The sequence below is a fragment of the Triturus cristatus genome, chromosome 10 (genome assembly GCF_964204655.1).
Source record: "Triturus cristatus chromosome 10, aTriCri1.1, whole genome shotgun sequence".
Classification (NCBI taxonomy): domain Eukaryota; kingdom Metazoa; phylum Chordata; class Amphibia; order Caudata; family Salamandridae; genus Triturus; species Triturus cristatus.
Window position 1 is genome coordinate 1,107,875,410 of NC_140593.1, and position 15,538 is coordinate 1,107,890,947.

Sequence of the window (15,538 nt, forward strand, 5' to 3'; positions counted from 1 at the left end):
CAGGGGCGTTATAGTTAGCTGGAAATTTCCCTCGTACAAAACCCTAGAAATTCCCCTGTTATAGTTAGTTCAGCTAACTATAACTCGCGCCCCCGCAATGCACTGCTGATGACGTCACATATTACATCACTCATGACATGGTCAGTGACATCACTGATGACATCACTGATGACATCTCAAATGACATCACTGATGACATCACTGATGACGTCATCCATGTGATAAATTACAGCATCTTCTCACACCCTAATATAACCTTTGATACACCGACTCAAAATTTCAGACTTCCATTCTCAAAACCATAGATACTCAAAAACCAATATCTACATACCCACTCATTAACTCTTAGGTCTACATACACCCCCACTCATTCACCTGTACAGTCACTCATACTTACAGTCACTCCGTACAAGACTATCATATGCATTTATACACCTACATAGACACTCACACACCACCAATCATCCATAGAGGTACTCTCACACCTAGTCAGTCATGCATATAATTAATTGCACTCCCATTTACTCACCTATGCAGTTATACACACTCAAGTTCACTTACTCATAAAAATAGTACCACATTCTTACGCTCTTATACAATCATTGATACAAGCACACACTTATCCATACAGCCACTTTCACAATCACACACTCTTACATATACCCACTTATATACTCTTACACGCATATATACTGCCTTTAACATATGTAGTTAGTCACAAATGTACCACTGAGATATACATTCAATCCCTAACACATCCATACATACACTCACTCAACTATACAGTTCACCCAGATGCACTCTTAAAACCATGCACCCATAGAATCACCCACTCACACATCTATGCACAGAGTCACACACAGCCTACGCACACAAACACTCAGGCACCCATACAGATACTCAAACAACCAATCAATAACCCATATAGACACTCATATAGCTATTCACAAAACCATGCAGCCACTTATACACCAACACACAGACACATACAGACATTCACACAGTTTAGTCACTAGTCTGCAGTAAGATACATTTAATGACTCACTTATAGAGTCAGTTACGCACCTAGAAAATCATCCATTCACACACTTGTACACCCACTCATTCTTCAACAGGCCTTTCAATATATATATTAAACGTATTAAAACTTTACAGAAACACAGACACACTGGATGACGTCATCAGTGATGTCATCAGTGATGTCATTTCAGATGTCATCAGTAATGTCATCAGTGATGTCACTGACCATGTCATGAGTGATGTAATATGTGACGTCATCAGCAGTGCATTGCGGGGGCGCGAGTTATAGTTAGCTGAACTAACTATAACAGGGGAATCTCTAGGGTTTTGTACGAGGCAAATGTCCAGCTAACTATAACGCCCCTGAAACCTATGGTTTTTCAGTGAATATATATATATATACATATATATATATATATATATATATATATATATATATATATATATATATATATATATATATATATATATATATATATATATATATATATATATATATATATATATATATATTACCTACTGGCAGTCGCCAGTAGGTAGTTATAGTTAGGACCCTGTTTCCATAGGAAAACCGCAACATTCTATTTTGAATAACTTTGGCGCCGGTCGATGAATCCTTGCGAAATTTTCAAAACTAATGGGGCGCTACGCTCCGCTCCTACCCTGAAAGTCTCGGGGGGATTCGTCAAGCGGGGGCTGAGAAAAAAGGGGGGTCCCAAAACGCGTTTTCCCCATGCATTTTTCCATAGGACCTTTAGACACAGCTACAGCCCGAACGGCTGAACAGAGTTAATTGAAATTTGGCAGAGAGGTAGTCTACAGGTCAAGGAAGTGCCTTTTGTAGGTCTGGTGTAAATCTGTTCAGTAGTTCCTGAGAAAATAGCCTTTAAATCAATATATATATCTGTGGCAGCTTACGGTGCGCTTACCGTGCGCTTACGGTAAGCTTACCGTACGCGTACGGTGCCGTGCGCGAGCGCGATTCTGATTGGCTGTTAGATCTTAGTAAACATTCGAATCGGTCGAAACCAGGAAGTGTCGGCCGCCATTTTCTCTCTCGCTCTCTGAGGGGAGTGGAGGAATTTCAAAGTCGGAAAACAACAAAAGAGGCTTCCTAGAGAGCTCCCAACCACCCAGTCATGATTATGGAGTCCCCAAAGAACCTACATGGCCAAAAATTAAATTTTTAGAATTTTCGAAAAATCGCCGGTTATGCTTCCCGTACGCGTACGATAAAAAGAAAATAATAAAAAAAACACAATGTCCAAGTTTTCCACACCCCGTGTTCAATAGGTGGCCGTAGGCCACCTTTTGTGCATGGCATCTCTAGTCAATACATAATATTCAATAATTATCATTTAACAACGATGCGCCCAATACGGCCTCCGTGTGCGCACGATGCGCGAAGCGCATCGTGCTTACATGGCCCATCTAGCGTAACCTGGGCACGCGGCACTAACTGCGTAAAGTGGGCGCGCGGTGCGCGAAGCGCACCGTGTGCTCACTGTGCGCGCACGGTGCGCGAAGCGCACCGTGCGCGCACGGAACGAACTACGTAAAGTGGGCGCGCACGCCACGAACGGCGTAAAGTAACTTAGCATTTAAAAAAACGTACAAATTCACTGAAAAAACCATAGGTTTCACACACGTTATAGTTAGGAATTAGCATTTAAAAAACCTTGCAAATTCACTGAAAAAACCATAGGTTTCACACAAGTTATAGTTAGCAGACATTTTACTGATAAAAAACCATTGAAATTCCCCCGTTAGAGTTAGTGCAGGCAACTATAACTCACGCGACCGCAATCCTCTGCTGATGACATATGTGTCTTTATGAAAAAAAAATATTTGTAATATATGTATAGCTAAAAATTTATGGAAGAAGACATGGGTAAATAAGTGTCTAAATACAGTATTAGCATCAGCAGAGGATTGCGGTTGCGTGAGTTATAGTTGCCTGCACTAACTATAACGGGGGAATTTCAATGGTTTTTTATCAGTAAAATGTCTGCTAACTATAACTTGTGTGAAACCTATGGTTTTTTCAGTGAATTTGCAAGGTTTTTTAAATGCTAATTCCTAACTATAACGTGTGTGAAACCTATGGTTTTTTCAGTGAATATATATATAAATATATATATATATATATATCACACAAGAATCCGGTCGGGGTAGAGGCTGTCAGTAGGGCGGTCCGCGTTCAGGGTACCTCCCGAATTCCAGAAGTATCACGGACACATTGGTGATTGTAGCAGTAAATTCATTCAGGCTGCACAGCAACGCGTTTCAGCTTACGCCTTGATCACGCTAAGTGACTGCCGTTTTTGCACATATTTTTAAATGCAGTGTTAAACATAAAAGACAGACAGTGAATACAAAAGTGACGATGTGAAAACGGCGGCCATCTTATAGTGTACGATTTCACATTTAAATAACCACAATTTTGACCTTTGCACTGATTTTACACAATTATTAAGAAATACATGATTTAATATCGATCGCATTTCAAGAAGAGTTGCAGTATAATGATTGTTAATGAATGTATAACTCATAAATTATTTATACACGTAATTCTCCATTTCCACCATTCGAAATTGACATCGTATATATGTCAGTTTCACTCATTTTGTTTGGTAAAAATCCTTATTTCTAATAATTAAGTCAGCATGGTCTGTTATGTTATGGGCTTCTATGTATTAGAAACCATTGTACCAAACAAGTCTTCCCACTGTTTTAAACAGTATTATGATGGAAATCGAATTCACAATTCCGCCCAAGTGGGCTTCAATCCACACAATACACCTGTAATGTATACAATACCCTTTCTCATATCGTGCACTGTCATTATTCAATTATTATTGACATTAGCGATTCTCTCAGGTGGCCATATTATCTCAATAATTCATTATATTATGCAAGTTGAATATCATATCTCATTGTTGAAATCGCGATGTGAAAAGGATCAAAACTTTTGATAGCCAGCCAGCAAGAAAGTGCAAAAAACCTAAAAATAAAAGAACACAAATTAAAATACAATTAAAATCCATTGATCTTCAGCAATTTTAACATCCTATTCTTACCAACAAATTAATTTTGCAAATGTACAGACAATTCCTCATTAGAGTTCAAACCCAAAGGGCCATAGTTTCAAGGTCTATAATATACCTTGACTCCAATTTGCGTAGAGTTAATAATCTATTTCCACCCCGTACACTTTCTGCCACAGCATCAATTACAACCATTTTTAAAAATTTCTCATTCTGCATATGTTTATCAAAAAAGTGTTGCGCTACAGGATATTGTCTGTTATTGTGGCGGATAGCTCTAATGTGTTCCAGTACTCGTTTTTTGGCACAATGGATTGTGCTCCCTATATAAGCCTTATTACAGGGACACATCAGTGCATAGACGCAATACATGGTATTGCATGTCAATGATTTTTTAATCATAAACTCTTTTTTGCTACTCAGGATATTCAATGTCATGCAATCAGAGCTGTTACTGCAAGCTTTGCAGTTTCTACAGCACCGAAAGCCTGCTCTGCCAGTTTGTTTGGACCTCTCCATATTAGTTACCAAGTTGGGGCTTAGTTCGTCCCTCAGGGAGCGACTTTTCTGAAATGTAATCTGAGGACCATTACTCAGATGCCTTTTAAGGTGTGGATCTGTCAATAAGACATGCCAATGTTTTTTGAGTGTCATCCTTACATCCCGTGCTTGCCCAGAATAAGTTGTAATGAATCTAAGCATGTTTGATTCCTTGGCTTGTTTATCCAGATGTAATAACTGAATACGTGTAACTGCCTCCACCTTTTTACAGGCCTCAGAAATAATTCTATTTCCATAGCCTCTTTCTTTGAATCATTGTATCATGATCTCTTTTTCATTTTGGTACCCAATCTCAGAACTACAATTACGTTTGGCCCGTAATAATTCACCAAACTGAATACTTTGTACCAATTTTCTAGGATGTGAGCTTGACGCACTGAGAATACTATTTCCTGGTGTCTTTCTTCGAAATAGTTTAGTATGCATCATATATTCTTTGATTTCAATTAGAATATCCAAGAATTCAATTTCAGTTTTCCTTATTTGTCCCGTGAAAGCCAAATTAAAACAATTTTCATTCAGTTTCAAGATGAAGGCTTTAACAGAGTCAATATCCCCATTCCAGATGAAAAATATGTTGTCTATAAAGCGCAGCCACAGGACACAATGATCGAATTCTGCCATTTGTGCCACTACCTGCTCCTCCCACCAGCCCATTACCAAATTGGCATAACTGGGGGCGAAGCAGGTGCCCATGGCTGTGCCCTGTGACTGGCAATAGACGACATCATCAAATAAAAAATAATTATTTGTGAAGCAGAACTGTATCATGGTCAAAATCATCTCTGAGTGCCCCAGCAATGAAACTAATCGAGTTTTTAAGTAGTGTCTTATGGCTTGTAAGCCAAAGTCATGTTGAATACTGGTATGGAGACTACACACATCTAAAGTTACCAGTGTGTAGTTCAATTCCCAATGTATACCATCAATGATGGTCAAAAAGTGTCGTATCTCGCAAATATGATGGTAAAGTAACCACATATGGTCTCAGGTAGTGGTCAATAAAACGAGATGTATTCTCCAGTAAAGAGCCCATTGAAGAAACAATTGGCCTACCTGGTGGGTTCACAGGATCTTTGTGAAGTTTTGGGAGTAGATATAAAATAGGGATTTTGGGATGGGGACATTTCAGATAATTATACTCATCCCATTCCAATAAGCAAATTTCCCGCCACTCAATAAGCATGCCTTCATATTCTTTATTAGATCTTAATATAGAGCCTTTGTCTGATATGCTATAACATGTACTATCAGATAGCTGTCTAAAGCCCTCATTGAGCTAAGCTTGTTTGTCTAGTATCACGACGTTCCCCCCTTTGTCGGAATGTCGTATTACGATCGTCGAGTCGGTCTTAAGACTATCTATAGCCAGCATTTGATCATAAGTCAAATTCTTTTGACTAAAGGCGGTTTTCTTGTACCGCATTCTTTTAAGATCACTCAGAACTCCTCTTTCGAAGACATCAATGGCATCACACTCTATTTGTGGCAAAAAGATAGACTTAGGTTTAAAGCCACTTCCTGGATTCACATATCCATCAATATCATACTGTTGCAAATCAGAAATCACATTATTCATTCCTATTTCTTGTTCAGACTGTGAAGTTAAAATATTCAAAATTTCAATATCATCAATGTTTAAATTGCTAACTGTCACCCCCTGCGAAGTGGTCCCCTCAGTCACATATTTAGTGTCAAAACATTTTTTTAATTTCAATTTACGCGCAAAATAAAACAAATCTATCCTAGTCTGCGCAAAATTTAAGTTATTGGTAGGATAAAAGGACAGACCTAATGCAAGTAGTTTGATTTCTTCTGTTGTCAATATCCGCTGGGAGAGGTTAACCACAGTCATACTTGTAATTTCTTCCCCCTTGTCATCATTCCCATGGGGGTTGTTGCATCTATTTTTCCTCCTCTTTTTTGCCTGTTTGTTCCGGCGCCTCTGCCTCTGCTTCCTCGTCCTCTCCCTCTCTGAGCCCCCTGTGCTTGTGCTTGTTCTGTCCGCCCTTGGTTCATCATGTGAAATTGGGCTAAAAAATTAGTTGATTTTTTCTGAGCCACATTAATATTGGAGTAAGCCGCTGAGGTCGATGCATCTGATAGACTTCCATCAGATACATCACTTTCCGTTACTTCAGTCCTTGCCGGTATCTTGGTTGAATAAGTCGGACCACCCCCATCTTTATCTTTTTCAAAGAGGTGATAATATCTCTTATGGAAAGTAAGAGTGCGGCCTGAGTGATAGTCTTTATAATCCCGCACAAACTTCCTTTGTTTTTTGGCCGAAATCTCTTCTTCCAATTTGTCCATTTTTTTTTTGGACAGATCTTTCATAAACTCCTCAATGACTTCTTTAGCAGCCACTTTTTCCAATTCTACCAAAATTGCATCAATCTCAGCCAATAGTTTGCAACGGTCCTTTAAGGCATATTTTACTAAAATCTGAAGCATAATGACCGAACATGCATTCGAATTGTTAGACCATTCCTCAAGCATTTCTGGGTCAGGGTCCTCATAGGTGGGTATTGTAAAAATACGTAAACCTCTAGGAACTCATGCAACATCAATGTATCTCTGTAAAGATTCTGCCTCCCACCATTTGGCGAGCTCTTTTTTATGCAATTTTTCTAATTGGTTGAATAGAGCTTGTATCTTAATTTCCTCTGTAATAGTATTCGTTGAGCTATTAGTTCCACCATTGTCGTCCACCAAGGTAAAGAATAGTTTGTTAGCTGTAGTCTTTCATTTTGCCTCTAAAGCTGCAGCCATAATGAAAATCCAATAATGCAACACTTGCCAATACTGCTTATGGGACTTTTCAGTCCAGATATTCAAGCAGCTCCCTTCGCGCACAGAGATGCTCGTATACACCCCGGCCAAACAGGACCCGGACCGGAGCAGCACCGCTCGTGACCTGAGACAATAAGGACGCCGTCAACCCACAGCGAAATCAGTAGCACAAGCAGGATACTCTTACCGGGTAGTTTGCCCAGAGGTCCGAACGTAATGTTTCAATGTCTGCCAGTAAATTATCGCCGTTTCCCACCATATGGCGTACGGCAATCTAAATACGCTCAATCACAGTCAATCTGTGTAGCGAAGTATACTGGCGACTAAATCTGTGCCGCGGTCAGCCTCTCTTCCAATAATCCACCACACAAGAATCCGGTCGGGGTAGAGGATGTCAGTAGGGCGGTCCACGTTCAGGGTACCGGAAACCCTGTATCCATTAATCAAACACCTCCCGAATTCCAGAAGTATCACGGACACATTGGTGATTGCAGCAGTAAATATATTCAGGCTGCACAGCAACGAGTTTCAGCTTACGCCTTGAGCACGCTAAGTGACTGGCGTTTTTGCACATATTTTTAAATGCAGTGTTAAACATAAAAGACAGACAGTCAATACAAAAGTGACGATGTGAAAACGGTGGCCATCTTATAGTGTACGATTTCACATTTAAATAACCACAATTTTGACCTTTGCGCTGATTTTACACAATTATTAAGAAATACATGATTTAATATCGATCGCATTTCAAGAAGAGTTGCAGTATAATGATTGTTAATGAATGTATAACTCATAAATTATTTATACACGTTATTCTCCATTTCCACCATTCGAAATTGACATCGTATATATGTCAGTTTCACTCATTTTGTTTGGTAAAAATCCTTATTTCTAATAATTAAGTCAATATGGTCTGTTACGTTATGGGCTTCTATGTATTAGAAACCATTGAACCAAACAAGTCTTCTCAGCCTAGTCGGAGTGGGGCTTAAGGAAACAGCAAAAAGGAAGATGTAAAAATTGGACTTGAGCTCCGACAGGCTTGATCAGGATCCAGTAAATTGTTAGTCCTGGCGAAACAAGTAATTTACGAATTAACCTCTCTCTTATCCACCTTTGCCACAAAAGGTATAAGCGACATAGGGCGATAGTCGCTGAGACAGAAGCAGAAGGTGCTACAGCAAAGGCACCAGTATGGTTGGCTCCAAAGAACCTGGCACGGTTGCTCCTGGCAAAACTGATTTATTATATTGGCAATTCTAGGAGTAATCAAGGAATGGATAAGATGAAAGCATCATGCAGGACAGGGCTCTCAAGTTGAGCATGATTTTACTATATAGTTATTCTTGAGAACAGAATCTTAAGCAGCTGAATTAAAAAAAACTCATGACTGGAAGATTGGAAGAAGAGACCTGAAAAATGAAATCTGCAAAAAGAACGTTTTTTGTGGAAAAAGAAGCTAACCCGTTCCAAAGATTTGAGATGCTGGGGTTACAACTTTCTGATTTGAAAAATTCAACTACAACTTTAGAGATTTCGCTTGTTGTGCGCGTTTATCAAGTAAGGAGTCAGAGTACCAGGAAGTTGAGAGACACATACGGAGTGAGACTCCTGCTTTCGTTAGGGCAATGATGCCATTTGTACTGTAGTGATTGTGGCACTTTACCCATTATGCGGCTGAAACAGACTCTCTCTGCACAAAATGAGAAGGGGGCTGTTGAGAATAGACAAGAATGAAAAGGAGCGCAGCCCAACAAACACATTTACTTATGCATGATACACAATGCAGAAGACAACACTGTGTATTATTGTGTGCACATTCCTACAGCATAATTCAGTTTCTAAGACTCCACGTTTTATTCTCAGTTAATGTGTTTATGCTAATATCACCCAGCTGGCATTATTTTCTAAACTGTGCTGGTTTCTTTAATGCTGTTTAATTTGTCCTTACAATGGGAACCCAGTTTCGATTCCACAGGATCTTTCTGTAGAGCACAATCAGGGACTGTGCCCATTAAGTGGTTGACACCAGTCACACAAGGGAGTTTATTCATAATGTAGCCGCACATTTTCTTGTGCCTGGCTCCAAAGACTTTGCTCAGAAAGAGTGGGTTTCAAGTACATTCTAGTCTCTCAGATAGTCTCTCCCAACTCCCACCACTTCTGTCTCTCTTGTCCACACAAAGGTAACATTTCTGGTTCAGCATCTCTGTGTCATCAATTCAATACATGTTTGAGCTGGTCTTTCAAAGATAACATTCAACATTGTCCTCAGTAGAAGTGATCATTTAAACGTCGTTTTCATCCTTTCTGGGATTCCAATGCAAACCACAAAACAGTCACCAATATTATTTGATAATTAGGAAATCACTGGTTTCAGAGAAAACAAGTGATTGTAAAAAAGAAATCTATATTTCGTGTTTTTAACTGGTAGATTAGTCATTTTGGCATAAATTTGCTTTAGACAAATGACTATTTTCACCTATAACAAGGCTTAATATCTGCAAGACAATAACATGTAGGCCAATTAAGGGAAAATAGAATACCTGGCCTTCTGAACCCTGTATTACAAAAGACAGAAAAGTGTATTTCAACAGTAGTGTGGAAGGGCCCATGGCACCCCATTTGGGGCCTTCTTTCTAACACCTACCAAGAGGGTGAATGGCCCATTTTTTTCTCTCTTGCATCAGGACCACTGGTGTCCTTGATACGCCTCTGCATATACATTGTTTGGCTATCACTTTTGTAATAATCTCAATTGTTTTCCAACATTTTCTCCCATCCTGCAAAAGTATTTCCAGAGTCGACGGGCAAGCTTTCAATTCAAGGCACAGCTAGGTGAATTGTTTTCAATTCTTTCAGTGTTAGTAAAGCCAGCCTCTGCCAAAGGATTTGATGCATATATTGCACAATTATGTTTCAAAAGCCGTTGTATCCATCGCACACGGAAGCATATGGTTCCCTCGGTATAGCTTTACCGTCACAATGCAAGGAGCTCTTAAAATGAGATACCATTTTAATAATGCAACTAGTAAAATACTGACTGCATGTGCTAAAACAAATTCATCGAAATTGTATTTTGCAAAGTGTGAGCTCCACACTTGACTATTTCAGATGCCTAAGAAATTGCAGAAAAACCTGCACATGGTAAAAGCCAAAATATATATGAACAGCTTTCATTTTCTTGACATTTCTTTATTAAGTTTTAACCTAAAGCAAAAATAAAGTCACAAACAAAGCATGCACATGCCCTTACATTGGCATCAATATTGGAACCACACGTTACCAGCAGTCATCCTTACTGGGCCTAGGGTGGTTGCCCCCATCAATGTGTATTCAGCAAGAGAGCATATAAAAAACAGAGGGGCATATGTACAACAGAATGACGGAGGGTGTCGTTAAGCAAAACTTGATATCACCACGCTCGACCATTCTAAAAGCGCAGGGATGCACTGTATTTACAAAGAACGGTGCACCCCTGTGTTCCCCTAGCGCTGGCACCAATTTAAGCTGCCTAGCGCCAACGCAGGTACCCTTGATTTTTTATGTGCAGGAAGGTAAAAGCAGCAAAAACAAGGAGGAATAAAGCATTTCTCCTCATTTCGCAATGTTAAGACCAGGTTTTCCAGGTCCTAATTTTGGCGCTGCTCCATATTTACGCCACCCTTGTAAATATGGGGCAGCATCAAAATTGATGGGTGTTGCTGTGGAATGTCCACCCGCAACACCCAATGCCCACCCCTTTCACGGTAAGTATAGCGTGAAAGGGTGCCTTATTTACAAGTCAACGTGGCTTAATGCCGCCTTGTAAATAAGGGGAAGCCCCTATCGCCAAAGGAATGTCGTAAAAAGTGACGTTCCTGTGGCGATAAGTGCTTGTAAATATGCCCCAATGTATTTAAACATGCAGTAGAGTAACGTATTGACATGCACTTTGAGTCACATCTGCAGTGCATAATTAAGGCTGTGATGTTTAGTGTCTCTGTACATGATTTTCTTACCAAGGGTGACCCTGCCATCTACGACAGATCCCATCGCTGTCCTTCCATGACTTGGGAGTGATTGTATGGTCTTACCATATTTATCCATAGTGTTCATGGGTATTTGGGATGTAACTGTTCAGTATATAAGAATCGTGACAGAAGCTGATACTCTTCTTATGGTGGTCTCTCATCACTCTTGGCCTCTAATATTCATGGTATATATGACCCAGATATTACCAGTTGGACCCCTTCGGCCCTTAGTGATGGCAACTGACTCCTCCTTAGCCCATTTCAAGATTTCCCTTGCCAGCGCTTCGTTCCAGGACATTGCTATCTGCTTCCTAAAAAGTATTAAGGCCAGGGCTGTGAACCTGCGGTTATATCCGACCTCTTGATTTTGGGCCTCATACTCAGTAGGCAGTGTTCGACGGTGAGTGGTATTATGCGCTCTACTAAGTCTGATAGGATTCCTGCCACCTCCCTCTATGTGTGTTGAAACACCCAGCAGTTCTACACCATGTGATAGAAGCCAGTATCATGATCACGACATTTAGGGCATTCCAATTGGGCCCCCAGGAGAACATGTTGAATGTGCCTTGAAGTCAGGTAAGCCTGGTGATATAGATAAATTGTGTGGAATGGAAACATGAATTTCTGGAGATCTCTTTTACCTGTAGTTTAGCACCTGCCCATTGTTTGTCGGTTAGTACCAATCTGAGGTTGGTTGACCACATATCCCTATCCAGCAATTCTATTGTGTATTGTTGTGAGTGTAAGGTGTTGTATAATACAGTAACGGCTTTATTCAAATCTCTGTGTGTTAGTATGATTTGCAGAGGAGGTAATGTTGTTGGTTCAGAACGTATGTGTCCCCAGTTGGTGATGATAGCATGTTGTATAGTGTTGTACTCTAGGAAATGGCCCACCGGTATCCCATTTGTGTCCCTCAGTTCTTATAACAAATTTAATTTCCCTCATTATAGAGGTTCACTGTGAGTTGTTTTCCCACTGCTGTCCAAGACTGTGTGCTACTCCGACTTATAGTCTCTTATTGTCATTGTTGGAAATGGCCCTTTTTGCAGGGGTATCCCCAAACATTTTGCTTCTTCCTCCTATTTGTTCCTGACCTGTTTGTGTTGGTTTTAGGACTCTGGGCACTTTACCACTACTGATCAGTGCTAAAGTGCATATGCTCTCTCTGTAAAATGTGTTATGGATTGGTGTTTCAATGATTGGGCTGTTTGATTTATGTGTCAGTCCCTAGTAAAGTGCTATGCAATGTGCTAGGACCTGTAAATCAAATGCTGTTGGTGGGCTGAAGCACTGGATTGTGCCACTCACACAAACAGCCCGTAAAAGGTAACTCTGGCCTGCCATTACAGAGCCTGTGTGCAGTCTGCTACTGTCATGTTGACTTGGCAAGCGCACCCACTTGCCAGACCCAACCCTTCCCTTTTCTTACATGTCAGTCACCCCTCAGGTAGGCCCAAGGTACCCCTATGGGCAGGGTGCAGTGTATGTGAAAGGTAGGACATGCCCTGGTGTGTGTGGCATGTCCTGATAGTGAATTACTGCCAATTTCATTTTTCACTATTGCAAGACTACCTGTTCCCCACAGGTCAGAATGGGGAGTTTGTTTATAACATCTTATAAACATAACTGGCCCCGGGAACTAGGTAGGAAAATAAAATTTAGTATGCCTGAACTCAGAATCTAAAGGTGCATCTTTTGGTAAAGGTAATTTTTACATTCTGTGTTTGAAAATACCACTTTTAGAAAGAATGTATTTTCTTGCTCAGCCATGCAGCAGGCCTCTGCTGGGTTTGTGGATTGACTGTCTGGGTTTTGGATGACAGGGACTGGGGAGCAGGAGTGGCTCTGGATTGTCTAGGTGGGTCAGGAAAGGGCTGAATAGACCTGGGCTGCATTTAGAGTTTGAGGAGGAGATTTCCTTGCACCTGAATGGTCCTGGTCTGCTTCTGACAATGCTGTCTCTACCTCCTGCCAGGAAGCCACACCAGGACAGGAAGAACTGGTTCTAGCTGGGCACAGACACTCTCTGCCTGAGAGAACAAAGGATTTTGTGGTATAAATATTGGGGCCCAAACCCCTGAACTTTAGAACTCTTTTGGACCAAGAAGACTGCCAAGAAGAAGAGCTGGAGAAACTGTGAGGAGGAATTACCACTTTGCTGTGTGCTTTGCTGTGTTGGCCTGCAGTGGCTGCTTCTGTCTTGGCAGTGAAATGACTGGACTGTGAGTTTCTCCAAGGGCTTGAGGTAGAGCTTGCCCCCTGTTTAAGAAGTCTCAGGAACAGCAAAGACTTTAAGCTTTTCTGGCCCCAGCACTGGGGACTGTGTGTTTTGTGCTGCAACAGAAGAAAAAGCAGCTCGACGTCGTTGACGACGACGCTGCCGACTCCGTGTCCTGAAGGCACCGCAGAGGGCACCGCTGCAACGCCACCCCATGACCCTGGTCTCACCAACGACGCTTGCTGACGCAGCCACTGAGCTGCTGCTCACACCGCGACCTGTGAGCCATCACACTGCGACCTGTGAGCCCGCACTCCGCTCCGCCTAGCTTCACGACGACGCCTTGGTATCCCCAAGGATGCCGCTCCACGCCAAAACCGATGCCACTGCTTGCACCGTGGTTCGAGGGCACGGCTCATAAAGTTACACAATGCACCACTCTCATCCCGCACCGCAACCTTGGCCTACCAACGCCATCGACTCCAGTTCATCAGCCGACGACAGCGCATCAGCAACGACGACGACGCTGCTTGAACCGAGACATGCCAGCACTGCGATGGGTACCGCATTCACTTTGCACCGTGACCCTGGTCTCACCGTTAATGCCATTTGACGCCGCCACCGGGCCGCTGCTTGCACCGCGACCTGAGGGCACCTCATGCCGCACCACTGCACTTTGCACCGCAGCACCCGATGCCTGCCAACGCCTGCGCTCCTGACTTCAACAAAGAGGAGTTCGATCTGCAACGCATGTGACTTCGAGGGCCCTGACGACTCCTGCACTGACCTCCGAAACCGACGCCTGCGGATTTCGTGCTTTCGGAAGCTCAATGAGAGCTCGCCGACGCCCTGCATTTCTAAAAGGTACTGTTTATGGGTCTTCCCGACACTGTAGCTGGCCCGCAATGCCGAGGTCAGCCAGAACTGTTTGGATTTGTTTGCTCATGACGCCGTGGTAGCCCCGGACAGAGCTATTGACATCAAGGAACTGTTTTTCAAGCATATTTTGATAACTGAAGATTTTTAAGTACTGTATTGTGGATTCTTATCGTTTTTGGTATTGACTTAAGTATATAAAAATATTGGATATTTTTCTAAACTGGTGTGGTGTCCTTTTGTAGTGCTTACACTGTAATACTGTTGGTTATGTGCAAATGCTTTACATACTGCCTCTAAAAAAAGCCCGCCTGCTCGTGCCAAGCTACCAAGGTGGTGAGCAGGGGTTATTTTAGGAGTGTAACTCCCTTTTCCTGACTAGAGTGGTGGTTTCTGCCTGGCTTTGGCACATGCCGTAGCCTACCAAAAATCCCATTTCTAACAGTCGTAGTGACCAAATTGGTAGTCGGGGGCATAAGGTGGCTGGGCCTCCTTACCACATATATATTTATGCCAACATTTGCATGCAACTACTATTTGCCTGGTTTCTGGTGTTCATGAGCGAGCATTGCGCAGCAGAAAGGTAAGGATATTTTTGCTGTGCAAGGTGCATTAACTTCTTCCCTCTCCACATTTGGGGCAGTCCTTAACCAGTGAATTAGGCCCTGCAGTTATTCCACTGCATAGTAAAGCTCATAATTGGGGGCCCCAGCCCCATTCTATTAAGTGAAATTGAACTATCTGTTGTACAATCCTTTTCCTACCTGTTCCCCAAATTAAGTCCGACAGCCGACCATGAATACCGTTGAATAAACACCTAGGAAGAATTAGCAGCAGGGCTGCAAAGAAATATAGTAAGCAGGGTAGTATCAACATTTTAGCTATTGCCACACGCCCATTGGGGATAATAGCAACAAGAGGCAGAAGGTGAGGTAACAACGTGCCTACGATACCGCTCTGTCCAGCCTTCCTTCTATGAAATCAGTGATAGATGTTCACCCCCTCAG